The sequence below is a fragment of the Protopterus annectens genome, chromosome 4.part0, assembly GCF_019279795.1.
Source record: "Protopterus annectens isolate FY-2018-M chromosome 4.part0, PAN1.0, whole genome shotgun sequence".
Lineage (NCBI taxonomy): Eukaryota > Metazoa > Chordata > Ceratodontiformes > Protopteridae > Protopterus > Protopterus annectens.
This window is the reverse complement of record NC_056733.1, coordinates 977,369,378-977,386,956: the sequence shown is the minus strand read 5'-3', so window position 1 is coordinate 977,386,956 and position 17,579 is coordinate 977,369,378.

Sequence of the window (17,579 nt, the reverse complement as noted above, 5' to 3'; positions counted from 1 at the left end):
ATGTATATATATATATATATATATATATATATATATATATAATATGTACATTAAAATTCACATACTGAAAAAATAAATAAAAAACATTTATATCACTGTCAATATTTGTATCTGGTATCATTTAAGCCAGGGAAGGAAAAAGCATTAGTCTTCAATTGCCAAAATAACTCCCTCTCCTCAAGTCGTAATGACCACGGTCCCCCCCCGAGGGCTAACGTCTACTTTTTCAACAGTAGTAGTGGAAGTAGTGATCAGCTTGTTCCAGTATGTGTCTGGCTAAAGCGTTATTTTGATCCTGTTTGCAGATGGCGCATACTGATGCTCATAGATCCTTTGTTTAAAATGCCTGTCCGTCTTTCTGATGTAGAAAATGGGGCGTTGGTGGCATCTTGCCAGGTAAATAACTCCCTTTGTGTTACGGTCATATTTACCTGCCAGAGTAAATGTCATGTTTCCTATATTCACTGAGCAGGTTATTTCTACGTATTTACATATAGAGCATCCACCACACTTCTTCATGCCCTTGTTGGGAGCATAGGGCCTTATTTCTTTATTTAATAATGATTTCAAGTTAAAACCATTTCTAAAAATGATCCTTGGTTCTAGTCCAAGTTTATTCCTTAAATTACTGTCATCATTTATCAGGGCTCAATTTTTACTTAATATGTTCCTGAGGTCGATGGCATCAGTTGAAAAAGTTGTTAGAAAGCTGATTTTATAATCAATTTTCTGAGTAGTTTCACCCCTCCCACTAGGAATAATCCTTGAAATGATTCTCTCCTCAGGTGAAGCTAATCCTTTATTCAATATGGGTAGGAAATAACTAATCCTTTATTCAATATGGTAAGAAATAACTAATCCTTTATTCAATATGGGTAGGAAATAACTAATCCTTTATTCAATATGGGTAGGAAATAACTAACCTTTTATTCAATATGGTAAGAAATAACTAATCCTTTATTCAATATGGTAAGAAATGACTAATCCTTTATTCAATATGGGTAGGAAATAACTAATCCTTTATTCAATATGGGTTGGAAATAACTAATCCTTTATTCAATATGGTAAGAAATAACTAATCCTTTATTCAATATGGGTAGGAAATAACTAACCCTTTATTCAATATGGTAAGAAATAACTAATCCTTTATTCAATATGGTAAGAAATAACTAATCCTTTATTCAATATGGTAAGAAATAACTAATCCTTTATTCAATATGGGTAGGAAATAACTAATCCTTTATTCAATATGGGTAGGAAATAACTAATCCTTTATTCAATATGGTAAGAAATAACTAACCTTTTATTCAATATGGTAAGAAATAACTAACCCTTTATTCAATATGGTAAGAAATAACTAATCCTTCATTCAATATGGGTAGGAAATAACTAATCCTTTATTCAATATGGTAAGAAATAACTAATCCTTTATTCAATATGGTAAGAAATAACTAATCCTTTATTCAATATGGGTAGGAAATAATTAACCCTTTATTCAATATGGTAAGAAATAACTAATCCTTTATTCAATATGGTAAGAAATAACTAATCCTTTATTCAATATGGTAAGAAATAACTAATCCTTTATTCAATATGGGTAGGAAATAACTAATCCTTTATTCAATATGGGTAGGAAATAACTAATCCTTTATTCAATATGGGTAGGAAATAACTAATCCTTTATTCAATATGGTAAGAAATAACTGATCCTTTATTCAATATGGGTAGGAAATAACTAATCCTTTATTCAATATGGTAAGAAATAACTAATCCTTTATTCAATATGGTAAGAAATAACTAATCCTTTATTCAATATGGGTAGGAAATAACTAATCCTTTATTCAATATGGTAAGAAATAACTAATCCTTTATTCAATATGGTAAGAAATAACTAATCCTTTATTCAATATGGGTAGGAAATAACTAACCCTTTATTCAATATGGTAAGAAATAACTAATCCTTTATTCAATATGGTAAGAAATAACTAATCCTTTATTCAATATGGTAAGAAATAACTAATCCTTTATTAATATGGGTAGGAAATAACTAATCCTTTATTCAATATGGGTAGGAAATAACTAATCCTTTATTCAATATGGTAAGAAATAACTAACCTTTTATTCAATATGGTAAGAAATAACTAACCCTTTATTCAATATGGTAAGAAATAACTAATCCTTTATTCAATATGGTAAGAAATAACTAATCCTTTATTCAATATGGTAAGAAATAACTAATCCTTTATTCAATATGGTAAGAAATAACTAATCCTTTATTCAATATGGTAAGAAATAACTAATCCTTTGTTCAATATGGGTAGGAAATAACTAATCCTTTATTCAATATGGTAAGAAATAACTAACCCTTTATACAATATGGGTAGGAAATGTCATGATTCTCTTTCCCTCCCAACCTCATTAATGATCTCATCCAGCAACAAAGAGGGGTAACCTCTCCTACAAAATGCCCCTTTTCAATGATCACACTCAATGTTGAAATCTAGTTCTAGAGTTGTCATTCTGGCTGCTCTGACCATCTGGCCTTTTACCACAGCCTTTTTCTGGTGAAAGGGGTGGCTGCTGCTGAAGTGGAGGAAATTATTTGAATATGTAGGCTTTCGGTCAATTTTAGCTATATACCTACTATTGTTTGTGTCTTTTGATAAACAGACATCCAAATATGGGATTGCTTGAGTCTCAAAGTAAAACATGAAATCCAAAAAATGGGTCATCTTACATAAGACTTGCATGAATTCTGTCACATCTCCTAAGTCCCTCTCAAATAGTAGAAACATATCGTCCAGGTACCTGGTGTACCAACGGACTCTCTTGCTGTAAATTTCATGTTGGAAAAATATCTGTGGGGGAGCCTTCGCCACTTGTGTCATGGCCCATTGGGTAAGTGCAGTTCCACAATAGAGGGTGAGTCGCTTATGCAAATTCCAGTGTTCTCTTTGCAATAGCAAGCATCCTAACTGAACACTACAGCATGCTTTGTAAAATGGATCACACAGAACATTTGTGCAATAACATGCAATATTTTATAGCAACATGAAATCCTTTAACTTGTCCGATTATTGACAGCCATCTCCCTAAACGACAGTGCCGTTCTCTGGCAAAATACAGCTTCTGGTGAGTAAAGAAAAGAATGTCAGGGACTGTAGCTCACAGTTAGAAAGTGCCGACGTGAAACAATTTTTAAACACATCACCGTACCTTGCAAAAACAATCAAGTCCATGCAAATTACTGCTGTGAATTTATATGCCATCACATCCCAAAACCATAAAATAAATTAATAAAACAACCTAAACTCAAACAAATGTTCTTGCTGTACATAATTCAGTAACATCAGTAATAAGAGAATCACTAATAATCTGCTTTTAGTGACCACTTCATCTTAAGAGATATTTTGTCTTTGTACAAATCTGTAAGAGGGCAAGCTATTTAAGTGAAATGGGGTGCAGATTTTTGAAAGTACTTAGCCACAACTAACCATGAAATGCCATCAGTGCTTCTCAGTGAATAGGTCAATGTCTCACAGCTTACAGTTTTTCTTTCTGGTGGCTATTAATTGCCCCTACCAATGGCATAACCTAAGTATTTCACTTTTGTCATGTCTAATTGCTCTAGGAGGTTTTATAGTTAACCAGGCTTGTCTCAGAAAATCTATTACAGCCTTTTCCTTAGCTAGATGGGAGTCCCCATATTCAGAGTGCATTATGGCATAAACTAGTAAAGCTATGGTGTATTTGCCGTCAGGCTTTAAGACTCTGTTCTTTAATCTTTTAAAAGTCACCAGGGTACCATGTAGCCCAATGGGAAGGACAACATATTAGGGCAGGCCATCAGGTAATGAAGATGTATTTTTCTTTGCCTTCAACAGATAGAGAGATTTGCCATCATCCCTTTCATAGGTTTAATGTGGCCAAGAATTATGTCTTCTCCCAAACTTTGTATTGGTACATCAATACAAGACATTGATTAGCTACCAAATCTGGGCATGCTACTCATCTTCCTAAACCGTTGCAGAAACCTGACGTTCCTTCAGCCTTTGGTACTAACTAAGGAAATGATTCATTTGCTTTTTGAGTCCCCTATAAACCTCATCTTATTTTTTTTTCTTTTTTGTTTTGTATTTACTGCTTTATAGCCTTTTTTATTACTCTGATTTTTTCTAGGGTTTTAAATGAATCATTTCCTCATAAATAATCAGAATATGTTGTCATATCAGGTCTGTCCTGCCAGGTGGTTCTGAAAATACTTTATCTTTTTACAGAAAGCCCTTATCTTTTATTTCTCTGGATGAGATATTGTGTCATGTACCTAAACCAAAGACACAGATATTAGTTTTCTTTCCTTTCCTGATGCCTTATTCTCTACTGCTGAACTAACTCCAGAGGTTTATGGTTCTTTCCAGGGTTTCATTATGTCGATATCTTATATTTATTCTCATCTTCTCTTACAAGTCTGTTTATGCATTTAGTTTATATCACTTCATTTTTCACTCTTTTAAATGAACCCTGTCATTTTGGCAATATATATATATATATATATATATATATATATATATATATTTTTTTTTTTTTTTTGAGAAAGGACCAAACCTAACACCTGGTACCCAGATTTGCATTCCCTGGTCCTTGCATTTTTATTATGCCCCCTTCTTGCATGTTCAGGACTTTTTTCATGTAGTCCCATAAATGGGCATTATAATTTCAGTCTATCCTATATGTTGGTATGATCTTCTGTGACATTTTGAAGTGGGGTTTTCTCTTCTTCCCAAGTTTCCCTGGCAATCGTTAACAGTCTATGAGGATAGCTGCCATTATAATGATTGTAATAACTAGAAAGACTGAACGCTATCAAAGACTGTGATACTTCTTTAATGGCAAGAGGGAAGTCCTGGATTAACTGGTCCCAGTTCTGACTATCTTCTCAATTATGGTTCTCAATGTACACCTTAATGTTTCATTAAAGTACCTCACTAAACCAAATATCCATCCATCCATCTGGGGAAGGTACACTCATTTTTTTTCATATAATACAATACAATAACAGTTGATTGCACAGATCAAAGATGTACAATCAAATGTAAGAATGCATCAAACAACATTTTACAAACAAGGAACAGAGAAAAATAATCTAAACCAATACATTCCAGAAATATGTCCGTTTACTATTTAATAAATGCACCACTCACCATATACAGATCGAATTTATTTCCAAGAGAAACTGTTTTATTCTTAGCGAAGTTATCACCTATCAGTCATTTAATTATTCAAATGTCACAGCCATGGGACCCATTTTAGTAGGAACTGTTTCCTCTGATTTGTTTGAAGACTGTTCTTCTCATGCATAAGTTGTGAGAGAAACTGTGTTGCATCCACAATAGATGTTTTCATTACTAAGGTGATTAGCGTGAACAGATAATGGGTAAGATCAAAACGCTTCTGATTGCCTAACAGACCTAACCTTTACCTCATCTTCCAGGACCATGTTTTTTGGGATTTGTGTCTCCCTTTTAAAGTTTTGAAGTTTAATGCGCTGCCAAAAAATATGTACCCAGTCCCTGATCTCACCTGTTTGTCATTTCCAACACTGCATGCTAGCCCATGGATAAATATTCCTGAATCTTGTGGGCGTATAAAAATATTTGTATAAGAACTTCTATGCAAATATTCAGATTTTCCTATGTTTTATAGGAGTTTGTACATCGGGGCTTTCTGCTATTCAGTTTCTTATGACCCCATGGGTAACATTTTCTCCAGTTTTTTTTTCTGTGGTTGTTTATTTCTTCCTTCTGAATAATTCCAATGTCCTTATCATGCCTCTTAACTGTCCAAAGTTTTGCAGACTGTCAAGATTTTTACCTCAGATTTGTGGTCTGTTCCTCATAAAATTTATGTTTTTCAGCAAATCAGTCCCTAATTAATGGCACACGTATTTGAGTTTCAGACTTTATATCCTTCAGAAAATGCATGGTAACACAGAACCTTTTATTCTAGCAATTTCAAAATTTGTAAGAGCAACATGTACAATTCATCCCTATTTTGGGCCTTTGTCTCCCTCTCCCATTATTTATGGTTTTGTCCAGAGAGGTATATTCCTAACAGACTTAGAAATGGAGCCTCAGAATACAGAGAATTTAGCCCACATTCCATCAACAGCTTCACTAATTCTGTATTGTAGGTTTTTGCCTTATCCACCCCTCTCATTTTACTTGCTTGTTTTAGCAGGCATGCATACAAGAATTGTAGATCGGATTGCATCTCAAAGGCCCTTCTAACTTCAAGCCAGCTACACCACCTCTGATTAATCATTTGACAATAATACCACAGTTTGCTACAGTATCTTTTTCATTGAGAAAAAAGTAATTGTGTCATTATATCCATTGAAGTGTTCCCTATAGGAATAAAGTCCAGACAGTTTAGATCAAATTATGCTTTATCCAGCAGGTCTTGAATATCCTCTTTTAGACTATCAAGGTACCTTAGAATTTGGCACTGCTAAGACCCACCAAAAATTTACCCCATAGGTCAACACTCCTTTAAACATCATTATAGGTTCATAAGTAGTTACTAAATTTGCAGTCAAGAGGACCATTGAGGAGGCTAGCCCAAATTCCTAGTTGCTTCAAGCACTGCCTGGTTAAGTGACTTACTCAAGTCACACAGCAGACAAATGAGGTCTGCGGGAATCAAACTCTGTACCCCAGGAAGTACAACTCACAGCCTCAGCCCACTTCACTAACTGCCAGACTAAAGACTTGAAACTTGTAACCCCCCACCTGAAGCAGAGGCCCTTAGCCCTCCATGCCACCACTATCATACCTTCATATGGCTTGAGAGGACAATGCCTGTGCCCATAGAAACTCTACAAGACATGGCAAACCAGTATCTTAAAAAGTCTGGGACACCCATCAGCCCTTTCTAAGCTGGAGTTTGTAGCCTGTCCTAAGTGACTCTCAGAGAATGATTAATGTAGATGAAGTTTCAGATAATATTGATTAATTTCTGAATAACTTGCAATGGAGGGTGATGTCCATGTAGCTTGAATGGCATATAATAAATGAGGTTGTAAAAATAACTGAAGGGCATGTTCTTTTTTATTTATGTCAATTATTACATTTTTCCATTTATCTGTTTGTGTTAGGCAGACATTTAATAACCCATATAGGTATCAGTTCTGTGTTTCTACTCCACACTGCTGAACCATATCCCCAAATACCTCAAAGTGTTATTTCCTACTAAAACATTGTATTGTTGCTTTTGGTTCTGGGAGATAGTATAATTTAGACTTAATCACATTTCTTTTCATAGTATAAGTGTGGCTCAGTGGTGCAGTGGTTAGCATTGTCACCTCACAGCAAGATGGTCTCCAATCTGATTTGTAGGTTGGAGTGTCTTCAGTGCAGAGTCTGCATGTCCTCCCTGCATTCATGTGGATTTCCTCCTGGTGCTCCGGTTTCCTCCCACATTCCAAAGACGTGTTTGGAATGCTTCTCCCCAGGCCTCTGCTGAAAATGAGCTCTGTCCCAGTTGGAATTCCCGGCTAACAAATATTTAATAAAATATTAATATTATACCCTGATGATGATACCGAACAAGTTCAGAATGTCTATAAGAACAGATGATTCTTCCTCTGGTTTTGTCAAAGTCAGTAAAATGTCATATACATAGTGTGATATCTTCATTTATTTATTTTATTTATTTATTTTACATTTGTTGACCGGGCTAGTCTGGCTGGATACATGTCCATTTTCAGCAGAGGCCCGAGGAGAAAAGCTCCACTAAATACTAAGTACATTACATAAAAAACCATTACTTCTAATAAAAGCAAAATTTTAGAATTCAAAAAGACCATCCAGAGGGAAGGATAGTTTTAAAGCGAGACATATACACCATATGTAGTTCATTACATATTTGCATTAAATATATGCAATTACTTATTAGCAATTTTACATAAATTATGCATAGTTAGAATTAGAACGGTTAAAAGAGGGGAGGAAGAGGCAAAAATAGATAAGAAGTGTGTATAGAAAAGGTTAATCAGGTGCACTGCATGAACAAAGCCAATGGTTTAGGTAGAAAAGTTTAATTTTCTGTTTGAATAGAGGCAGGGATGTAGTCAAGGTAATGTCACTAGGTAAGAGATTCCAACTTCTACCTATAGTGTTAGTGAATAGAGAACCACCTGCTGTATTGTTTACCTTTATTGATTTTGTCATGATTTTACTAGAAGAGCGAAGTGAGTTGAGATTGTTGTAAGGGATTAGAAGTTGAGAGATTATAGGGGTGTTGTCAGGAAGGTGTAGTATGTTGTGGGCTATAGTGAGTTGAGGGATTATTAGGTAGTTTTGAAATTCGAGCCAGCCAAGTTGTTTTAGGTTTATACAATGGTGGGTCCTAAAGGGGTTACCAGTGGCGAAGCGAGCTATGTTGTTATAACAGGTTGCAAGTTTATTAAGATTGATTTTTAAGGTTTGTATAAATGGGGGAAGCATATAGGAGAGTAGATAGGAGATGAGATTGAGCAATTTTGGTTCTAGTTGCTGGGGTTAGAAAAGGTTTGATGCGATATAGGGATCCAATTTTTTTGTTAACAGTCTTGATGGTGTTATTAATATGCTGATCGAAGGAAAGATTATTGTCAATGGTTATACCTAAGAGTTTAGTGGTAGGATCAGGTGAGATGATGGTGCCATTGTTTGAGGAAATGGAGAAGTTTAAAGGAGGGGAGCGAGAGGTGGGGGAGAAGAGGAGAAGTTTGTTTTTTTTTGGCATTTAGTAGGAGAAACCGTGTAGAAAACCAAGTTTCTACTGTGTTAAAGGTCTTTTGGGTCAATGAGGTCAGTTCAGTAGAGGAAGGGGCTGTGCAGATTAGGGTAGAATCATCTGCATATTGTATGCAGGTAGCTTGTGGGATAGCAGTTTGAAGGTCGTTAATAAAGAGGGAGAACAGCAGTGGACCCAGAATGGAGCCCTGGGGAACTCCAATGGATATAGGCAAGAGAGATGAGATGTGGTTTTCCCAAATTACTGCTTGTTGTCTGTTGCTAAGATAAGATTTAAACCAGCTAGTGGCCAGTTTATCACAAGAGAGAGATTTAAGAATGTGAATTAAGAGTGAGTGGTAGACCATGTCGAAAGCTTTAGAGAGGTCAATGAAAAGAGCGGAAGAGAAAGTGTTGTTGTTTCGATTTTTGTTGATAGTATCTACAAAAGATAGAAGGGCAGTGGTGGTGCTATGGTGGGGTCTGAAACCGTGCTGGCAGTTTGCTATTATGCTGTGAAGAGAGAGATAGTGTACAAGTTGTTGATGAATACATTTTTCCATGATCTTTGCTAGGGGGGAGAGAAGGGCAATTGGTCTAAAGTTGGAAAGGTCAAGGGAGTTTCCACCTTTATGCAGTGGGATAATATAGGATACTTTCCAGATATCAGGGATGGTTCCTTCTTGGATAGTTCTGTTGATAAGTAAGGATATAGGATATGCAATTTCTTTGGCAGCTTTCTGGAGGAACAGAGAAGGGAGCTTGTCAGCAGAAGGTGTACAGGGTTTTAGTTTGTGAATGAGTTTATAGATAAAAGAGGTAGATATAGGTTTTAGAGAGAAGTTAGAAGAGGAGGTGGTTATGTTAGTTGGTATATGAGAGTCGTTAGGGTTCATTTGTTTGGCTAAGGATTGAATAGTTTCAGAGAAAAAAGAGTTGAAGACATTTGCAGTGTGGAGTGGGGTATCTGGATCAGTATTTAGAGGGGGAAGGAGTTTTTGCAGTCCCTGGGGAGAGAAGTCTATTTACTGAGGACCAGAACTGTTTGGAGTTGTTAATATGAGTTTCCTGAAGCTTACAGTAGAAATTTTTCTTGTCAGAGATTATTGATTTTTGCAAGATTTCTAAGCTGGCGGAAATTAACTAAATCAGGTTTTTGTCTATCACATCTCCATTTTGTCCATGCTTTGTTTCTAGCATGCATGAGTTTTTTAGTGTTTGAGGTCAGCCATGGGGCAGGTTTGGTCTTAATTCTAATGGAGCGCTCGGGAGCATGTGTATTGAGTATGGATAAGAATGTAGTATTAAACAATAATACTGCTTCCTCCAGAGGAAGTGATTTTAAACAATTCCATTTACATGCTCTCAGATCAGCTTTAAAGAGGTCTATATTAAAATGCTTGAGAGATCGAATTAGCCTTGTATTAGGGAGGTTGACATATTCTGATTTTAATCTAGTAATGTAGGTTAGGGAGTGGTCGCTGATGTCATCTGGCAAGGTACCTACTTTATATTGTTTGTTAACTTTATTTGTGAGTATCCAGTCTAGTATACTCTCTTTATTACTGGGCTTATTGACTCTTGTAGTTGAGGTAATAGTTTGTGAGAAACCATGTAGGTTAATGTGAGAGGAGGGGTTATCATTATTAATAGTGTTCCAGTCTATGTTAACATCGCCAAGAATTATAGTTTCTTGGGGGTAGGTGGTAGAGACCCAACTTAGAAAATCTTCTAATATTGGGATGTTATTACCTGGGGGAAGATACAAACAAATAATGTAAATATATTTTTTGGTGTTAAGTTGTAGTTTAATAATGATGGCTTCTGTTTTGCTATTTTGGTTTGGGCATGCTGGTTGAGTAGTGATGTTTAGTTGATTTTTGAAAAGTATTGCTACTCCACCACCCTTGCGTTTTAAGCGGTCATGTCTTACTATGTTATAACCTTGAGGTATAATCTCTGTGTCTTTAGTGCCTGTGTTTAGCCAGGTTTCTGAGAGGCAGAGAATGTCAAATGAGTGGGTATCTAAAAGGGCATGGATGAAGGGTATTTTCTTATTTATGCTTTGGATATTAAGGTGTCCTATAAGTAAGTTATTATTGAGGTTAGGAGAGTGGTTTAGGTGAGGTGGTGAGTTAGGGCCAGGGTTGGGGTGGATGTCTCCATCTAGTAGGGTTGGGTTAACTAGTTTAGTTAAGAATTTACTCTTTTGAAATGTTAGGGTTTTGGGTTTTTTGTCAGATAGTATGGGGTAAGTAAGGTGATGTTGCCTGTGGTATTTAGATAGATGATAGCTAGGGGTGGAATTAACATTAGGGTATGGTGTGAAAGTGAGTGTAGTAGGAGTGTGTGTTTGTGAGGAGATAAGATAGTTGTTAAGTGAAATTTCAATAAAGGTGAGATGGTATGTTGAGAGAAGGGTAGTCATGATTAAGACTGAGAGTAGAGGCATGGTTAGTATGTAGGAGTCATGATTTAGTAATATGAGAAGAGAGGAAGCAGAGAGGAGAGTATAAGGGGAGAAATAAGAGTGTGGAATGGAATAGAGGGGTAGTAAATTTATTTAAAGCAGAATGGTAAAATAGGAATAGATTCTATAGGAGATAGAGAAGGGATGGTTGGAGAGGAAAGAGCGTGTATAAGGAGAAGTGTATGTAATGGAGAGAGGTAATAGTACAAGTAAGGTCTTAGGGCTAAGAAAGAAGAAGGGGTGGAGTGTAAGGGGTGTGTATAGGCTGGATAAAAATTTTGGCGGGAAGGAGATGTATAGGCCAGGAGGGATAGGGGTGTGGCTATGGAGCTATAAGAGTAGGACCCCTGGGGGTGGGTGGGAATTGGGGGTAGGGAGGGGAGCGGAGTGAGCCCGCAGGGCGAACGGAGCGGGTAGAGCCAAAGAAGAGAAGTTGAGTGGAGAACAATCAGAAGTTGCTGATAGGTCAGGTAAGTAATCCGAGGAGAAAGAGGAAATCTAGGAGAGTGAGGACTAAGTGGGGCAAGGCTGAGAAAGGCAGAGAAAGGAAGAGGGTGAAAAACACAAAAAGGGTAGCAGGATAGTGGGAAATATAGGACTTAGTATGTGGAAAGAAAAGTTAGCAAGGATAAGCAAATTTGGTAGTAGGGAGCCACCTAGTGGACTCAGCAGGTAAATGCTACCAGGGTTACTGTCTAGGCTAGTGAGTGGAGAGAATCAGGAAAGAGGAGTTACTAAAGGTAGCTGGTGGTCGGGGAGGGGAGAAGCTAAGGTTGGCTGCTGGCAGAACTTGCTTTGAGATTAACAATAGTTGAGGCTAAGACAAGCATACACAATGTTGAGAAACCTTGAAGAGCTGAAGGACATACTTTCTTGCATCTTTAAGGGAAGAGGCTTTTCCAAAAATGTTAAAAATTGGTCCCTAGGTAGGGTAAGTGGCGGGAGACTTAGGCAGGGTACTCAAAATCCCAGACCTACAGGTGGTCACTAGGCAGAAGAGCTAAGAAAAGGAAGGGAGAAAAAAGAGGGTTAAATATAGAGCAACAAAAACTGTAAAAAAAAGCAAATACAATACCCAAAGATTACAACAAACATGTAAATCATTCAGCCATGTGTCAATAATGCTGAGTAATCAGTGCAGGATAACACAAATACATCTATATTTCAGAAGGAAATCAGTAGACAGATCTACAAAGCTACAGTGGTCAAACTCCTCTAATTACTATAGAAAATACAATATACAGGCATGTTCGCCTAAAATAAGCAATAAAAATAACATAAGCTGGGAGACTATCTGTATGGGAATTATGTAGGGGAGGAAGGAGTAGAGCCTCCTAGGCGTTGGACTTAAGCTGGTATGCAATTTAGGGCAGTGGGAAGTGTGCTTCACCCGCCTAAAATAAGCGCGGGGAAGCACAAGTCAGTTTAGTAAGGGTAGGTGAGGATTTGTGAAAAGACACGCTAAGTACTGCTTCGGTAAGAATAAGGACACTAAAACCTGTTGAGTCTGAAAGCGAAGCTCCTGTTAAATATGTTATACCCTCTAAAGGGCTAGGGAAAGTAGCTGAGGCGAGGAAAGCAGATGGAGTAGTGATATCCCCACGTGCTATAGTTGGTAAGAATAATGGAGGGCTTAAGTAGGTAGAGCACTGGGAGAAAAAACACGCTAGGAACCTAGCGCGCAAAAGAAAAGAGAGGAGAGTATGTGCGATAGATGGGCGCCAAGTACAAAAGCGAGACACCAGTTTTTAACACTCTGAAGTGATATCTTGGATTCGTATACTAACGGTCTCAAAAAATTCCATTTACTGTAGTAGTCTGAAGCATACTGCTCAACTCAGGCTAGCATATCGGGGAATAATAGAGGAACATGCATCTATCCTAAATAGGAGTCAGTCATACTCAAAGTTAGCGTGTCAGGCAGTTTAGAAAGAACACGCAACTTTCTCACAGTGAGTCAGGGAGAGTTTGCTAGGGATCGCTAAGGTACCCCTTAAAGCAAGCCAATACAACTGCTTTATATACAAAAGCAAAGCGAGCATACAGGCTAAGATGTAGTTTTAACCAGCTACGACATATTTATCGCTACACCAGGTGCAAGCAGTAAAACACTACCATCATTCCAAGAGCTCACTCGCATACCTGCTTTACAATACAATGATAATGAGAGCATACAAGCTTTAATACATTTCTATCAGCTAGGCAGTAAAGGCTAGAATGGGTGCGAGCAGAAAAATGCAAAAATCAATTAAAGACTTACTCGCAAAAATGCAAAAAACACTTCTACAACATACTCGCTCTCAAGCCTTATGGTTAGGAGCATACAAGCTTTAAACCATTTCTATCAGCTAGGCAGTAAAGGCTAGAAAGGGTGCGAGCAGAAAAATGCAAAAATCAATTAAAGACTTACTCACAAAAATGCAAAAAGCACTTCTACAACATACTCGCTCTCAAGCCTAAAATACTGGCGATAACGAAAACCGTTTAGGTCATACCATAAGTACGCTAAAACACAGTGCAGTACCAGGAGTTGTAGACAGTAACAGAAAAATAACTGGCTATATGTGCTAAGCGTTTAAATCTAGGAAGACATACGTTAAACACAGTTCAATAACAAGAGTTGTTTGCAGCATTTAACTTACAATATTACAAGTCTCCAGAGGCAGGAACGCACAGCAGCCAGGGTGAACTAAGGGAAAAGAGTTGGCGCGAAGCCATACAGGTGTATTTATAGCTTTGGAGAGTAGATGGGATTGGAGAGTAGAAAGGGGAGGGGCAGGGGGTAGGCAGAGAGAGGAGAAAATAAACGGAAGCTAGGTAGCTAATTTAATGTAAAGAGAGGCAATTAGAAATACGCCGAAGGAGTAGTATGCCAGATAGTGAGAGGGAAATTAAGAGTCGAGTAAAGTAAGGGTAGGGATAAAGTGAGAGTAGAAGCAGGGGAAGGTGAATAAAAAGGAGGGAGAGTGGGCTAAGGTTGGTTAGTTAGATAAGGACAAGAGTTTAGAGCCAAAGAAGAGAAGTTGAGTGGAGAACAATCAGAAGTTGCTGATAGGTCAGGTAAGTAATCCGAGGAGAAAGAGGAATACTAGGAGAGTGAGGACTAAGTGGGGCAAGGCTGAGAAAGGCAGAGAAAGGAAGAGGGTGAAAAACACAAAAAGGGTAGCAGGATAGTGGGAAATATAGGACTTGGTATGTGGAAAGAAAAGTTAGCAAGGATAAGCAAATTTGGTAGTAGGGAGCCACCTAGTGGACTCAGCAGGTAAATGCTACCAGGGTTACTGTCTAGGCTAGTGAGTGGAGAGAATCAGGAAAGAGGAGTTACTAAAGGTAGCTGGTGGTCGGGGAGGGGAGAAGCTAAGGTTGGCTGCTGGCAGAACTTGCTTTGAGATTAACAATAGTTGAGGCTAAGACAAGCATACACAATGTTGAGAAACCTTGAAGAGCTGAAGGACATACTTTCTTGCGTCTTTAAGGGAAGAGGCTTTTCCAGAAATGTTAAAAATTGGTCCCTAGGTAGGGTAAGTGGCGGGAGACTTAGGCAGGGTACTCAAAATCCCAGACCTACAGGTGGTCACTAGGCAGAAGAGTTTCTTGCGTCTTTAAGGGAAGAGGCTTTTCCAAAAATGTTAAAAATTGGTCCCTAGGTAGGGTAAGTGGCGGGAGACTTAGGCAGGGTACTCAAAATCCCAGACCTACAGGTGGTCACTAGGCAGAAGAGTTTCTTGCGTCTTTAAGGGAAGAGGCTTTTCCAAAATGTTAAAAATTGGTCCCTAGGTAGGGTAAGTGGCGGAGACTTAGGCAGGGTACTCAAAATCCCAGACCTACAGGTGGTCACTAGGCAGAAGAGTTTCTTGCGTCTTTAAGGGAAGAGGCTTTTCCAAAAATGTTAACAAATGGTCCCTAGGTAGGGTAAGTGGCGGGAGACTTAGGCAGGGTACTCAAAATCCCAGACCTACAGGTGGTCACTAGGCAGAAGAGTTTCTTGCGTCTTTAAGGGAAGAGGCTTTTCCAAAAATGTTAAAAATTGGTCCCTAGGTAGGGTAAGTGGCGGGAGACTTAGGCAGGGTACTCAAAATCCCAGACCTACAGGTGGTCACTAGGCAGAAGAGTTTCTTGCGTCTTTAAGGGAAGAGGCTTTTCCAAAAATGTTAAAAATTGGTCCCTAGGTAGGGTAAGTGGCGGGAGACTTAGGCAGGGTACTCAAAATCCCAGACCTACAGGTGGTCACTAGGCAGAAGAGTTTCATGTCTAAAGTATCCCAAAGTCAAGCATGAACAGCTGAAGCGTGAAGCTTCCCCACTAGTGATTACAAATAGATAAAGACATTTGTCCAATAATACAGATCTGATCTTGATTTTTGCTTCCACCCCCAGTATATGTTCTGAAGAAGAGTTATAAACTTCTCAGAGAAGTCAATCTTGTTTAATGTCTGAAACAAAAAAAATCCCAATTAACTCTGTTAAACTTTTTATCTGTATCCACACATCTCAACTGTCCAGATTTTTGCCTCGTATTTTTGTTCTATTCCTCATAAAATCTGTGGTTTTCTGGATTTTTATGGCAACTCAGTGACGGATTGAACTCCTTAAATAATGACAGGCATTTGAGTTTCAGACTTCATGTCATTCAGAAAATGCATGGTAAAGCATGGCCTTTTATTCTATCAACTTTCTAAGTTTATATAAGTACTTGCTGTGTCTTTCGGCTTTTCCCGGTTAGGGGTCTCCACAGCGGAACTCTGGTCCGCTAATGATTGGCAGTAGATTTTTACGTGCTGGCTTCCCGGGCCTAACGCACAACCTTCAATGAAGGAATGCCCATTCATGCATGTCACCATACAGAAGACGCTCTAACTGAAAATCGAACGGGCAATGTCTAATTGTGAGGCGATAATGCTACCACAGCACCACCACCGCAGTACTTTTCTAAGTTTATATAAGTAATATTTAAAATTTGTCCCTATTTTTAGGCTTTGTCCCCATTATTTTTTGCTTTGTCCAGTTTGTTTGTGGTAAGAGGTTGAGAGGTATGTCTGTGTCTAGGATTAGAGTTAGCAATGGGTTACCATCTGTCTCAGCCTGTTGAAGAATTAAGTATGTTCATTTTATATTATCAAAGGTTCTTCCATGGAGAATAAAACTACATCGAGCTGGGTGTATTAACTCAGGCAATAGGTTGACCATTCTTCTAGCTTCAGGGTCATCTTTATAATCATGTTTCAAAACAGATACTGGCTGGTAGGATGAAGGCTGTAGGAGAATTTTCCGCTTGCTTCCAAGATGGTGGGGGAGCCTCCCCCAACAAGATTCTGTTCATGAGTTCAAACCAAATCTTTTAGATTCTCCTTCCCTGCAGTGTCTGAAATTCGGGGTGGATTCCATCTGACCCTGTGGATTTCCCTTTTATTTTTTTACAGCTTCCAATAACGCCACATATGTTATTGGTTTAAACGGAGTACACCTTTGCTCATGTGTTATAGTTTTAAGGTCCAATCCTTCACAAAGCTTTCCCTCTGCATTCCCCTGGGTGGTTCATTTTTATCTCCTTTATACATTCCACTAAAAAAATCTGCAAAAATATTTAAGATTCTCCTTGGGATTTGTACAGTCTCCCCCTGGTTTTCAATTTGCATTCATAGTTAATTACTAGGACATCTGCCATTGTGGGCCATTTTAATCCTAGCAAGGGCAAGTTATCCTCAAAGGTGAGAAATAAACTTTGTACCTTGTGTCTGTAAACACCTTAACCATTACGCCAAACCTGCCCGGAAGGTGTTACTGTTTTTTGCTGCCTAAGATATGTTGTCAGTTACCTTGTATTTTTGGAGATGCTGCTGCAACAGCACATTGCAGAGCTGCCCTCTGGAGCGCCATCTTGGCATCCAACTAATGTTGTACTTCAGTATTGATTTGTCTGAATGTTTTCTTTTGTTGGTGAGTTAGCATTTCCTTGTTTGTTTGAGGATTGATTAATTTCAGAATTTCTCTTGTTTTTCTAGCAGTCTGTCATCTCAATACATTTATACATGTGGCAACCATGTCATGAAACAATAGGTTCAGCAAGCCCCAATCTCTCATAGATTGCTCTTCATTTTCTGAAAACATATTTGCATTTTCTGCTGTACTCACATCTTAAATTCAGGATCATTTAGCATATATGGAAAATGGTAGTGCTTTGCTATGTGCCTTGTTTCCTCCCAGCTGGAAGAGTTGTTATTACAGGTGCATGATCAGAAAGAAGTTAACGACCTGTCGGAAGTCCTGAAAGTATACTGCTCTGTAAATGTATGTCCTCTGTATAATGCAGACCAGGTCTCAGACATTCGCAGAGCA